Here is a 2,917-nt window from a genome sequence, read left to right as displayed (position 1 = left end):
TGAAGAAGCTAATTGAACGAAATCCGCGTCGCAGTGGACGAAAAATGGCTCGTGAGCTGAACATATCGCAATATGCCATTCGGCAAATATTGAAAAATGAGCTTGGACTAAAGCCATTCAAGTTCCAAAAAGTGCAAGATCTTACTGATGCGCAAAAAAAAGTTAGACTCGAAAAAGCTAAAGAGTTGTTTCGCTTGGCCGAAAGTGGTGAACTGCCGAATTTGGTTTTCTCCGATGAGAAACCATTCGTTATCCAGCAGTTTGTAAACAAACAAAATGATCGTGTTTACTTGCCAGAGAGGTCAGCTGAAAATTTGCAACTTCGGTTGGCCATCACAACTCAAAAGCCGGCCATGGTGATGGTGTGGGCCGCCATAACAGCCGATGGTCGCTCGCCGCTCGTATTCATCGACCGTGGTGTCAAATTAAATGCGCAAATCTATCGCGAAAATATTTTGGAGGGAGTTCTGAAGCCCTGGGCACGCAAACATTTCGGCCGCAGACCTTGGACATTCCAACAGGACTCAGCACCATCGCACTCAGCACGCGCCATCCAAGAATGGTTAAGAAATGAGGTTCCTCGCTTCATTTCCACCGCACAATGGCCACCAAAATCTCCGGATGCCAATCCGTTGGACTATTGTGCCTGGGGTATTTTGGAAAGCAAGGTTGGAACTAAAAAATACCAAAGTGTCGATCATCTCAAGCAAGCGCTTCGCCGAGAATGGGACAAAATACCGCAGAGCCACTTTCGGGCAGCGTGTGATGGTTTCATTGGCCGTTTGAAGGCCATAGTTCGTGCCAAAGGTGGCCAATTCGAACAAATCTAAACCGATTCACAAATTTGATGTTATTTCCGACATTTTTTGCTTTCATTCAATAAAATTTAAAAAAAATGAAAAAATTATGGCGTTTTACTTTGTTGCAGTTTTTTCATCTCACCTTGTATATACCTACAATTAATAATTCGGGTCTGTTATACTGTTACGACCAATAAATGTAAATTAATAATGAATTAATAGAAGGTTTACATAGAAATGTCATTATTTGACAATTTATATACTATTTATTTCTCTAATTTTTTATATTGCAATAATGGATACTTTTAAGGATTTATTCTAAATGCGACCTTATTATTCTTTAGAAAATATTTTCTTTGGTCTCTTGCTATCGATAAACTTTAATCATTTTATGTAGCAGAACCGAAAATTTTAATTTTGTTTTAAAAATATTCCAATATACTTGGAAATGAAAACAGAGTGTTTAACATTCTTCTTTGTTTCGTCCGTAATTGCTTACGCCCAAGGCAAAAAAATATATATAAAGGTCTTAAAGACTTGAAGAGTTTAAGGTAAAACTATTTCTCGCACATCGCCTATCTATAATATTAAGAATTACTTAATAAATAACTCTGAAATTTAGTGATGCTCTAAGTCTTGTGGTCAAAAGTGTTGTGTTTATTAATATATTCTCCATTATAGATTTTCATAATGTTACTATGAAGAAGCTTTTTTTAAATCTGCCATTTGCCATAATAACTAAACTCGTAACTGTTTCGATGTTACTTAAATTTGTATCATGAATAAAATATATAATAAAAAAATAATTTATTAATTATTATTATTAATTAATAATTAATTAATTAATACATATTTACGCCTTTATACATATGTATATATATAATGATGTAACTATATAGCATCTCTTCTTAGTCATGGAAGGACATCCAAGTCTTCTGCTGCCGTGGGTATTATAATCTTGAAATCAGTTAACGATGTCTTGTACACACCTGCATGGAAAAAGCTGCCATTAATATTTTTATAAAATTACTTTGCCTGATTTTTATTAAGCATGACTATAAAAATGAAATCAATCCTGTTATAGTACATTACTAAGTTGCAATTAGATCAGATTAGAGGTCTAAATTATAAATTTCTAAACTTAAATATTTATCAAAGTAATCTCTAAGAAATCTGAGCAAACAATTTGAAAATTTTTGCTTTTATATTACCAGATTCTTTTCTCTAGAATATCCCTAGCTTATCTCACAACGATTTATTGGAGTTCATCTATATTATAAATATAATTTTAAGTTTTTGATATTTTTATTTGTGTTATATGTATATATAAATATATATGTCGTAAATAATTTTATTATAAAATGTTTAATAGTTTTGTGTTACTTAAAGCTGCTTTGATCTTTTATCTGTTATAAATGTTAAAGATAAATGTTAAGATAAAATGAAACTATTTTGTGTTTTCCCGAACACTAAAAAGATCAGAATAATACAAAAACGTAAAACAATGCGAATCTTTATAAATATTTATGTATATTATATTTATATTTATCGAAATAAACTGGTCAAATATTATTACATAAAAAGAATAAATTTACATAAACTTGTGATTTGGGTTACAATTAAATTTATTTTAATCAAAGTTCCTTTAACGAAGTTTTTATAGCAGAAATACACATAATGAAAACTAAATATCCTTTTTTTGAAGAAAATAAAATAAAATATTGAAATGACTAATAGAACAACTAACTAAACTAATTTAGCAGTACCTGTAATTTAGTGCTTCATTAAAATAAAATCTTTCTGAGGAACTAAGGAACTTAGAGGACACATTTTACAGTTTTGTTGGAAAAAGCACTTTTCAGCACGCGATCAACGGAAGCATTGCCAGCTTAAAACTTTAGCACCAAATGAATTTGAAAGTTGGCAGGCAGCCTTCATGACAGTTTGAGTTTGGCAATGAATGGTGCCACCATTTTTGTTTTTAATGCTTCATATTTTTGTTGGCATTTTATTTCACTGATTCTACCCTTTGGGAACAGTTCGAGTACATGTCACTTCTCAGGACATACAAGCTTCAAGTAGGTAAGTGCCATTATACGAACGAGTACTGACTCGTA

Source organism: Teleopsis dalmanni, chromosome 1 (assembly GCF_002237135.1).
Source record: "Teleopsis dalmanni isolate 2A chromosome 1, ASM223713v2, whole genome shotgun sequence".
Classification (NCBI taxonomy): Eukaryota; Metazoa; Arthropoda; class Insecta; order Diptera; family Diopsidae; genus Teleopsis; species Teleopsis dalmanni.
This window is presented reverse-complemented; position numbering follows the sequence as displayed.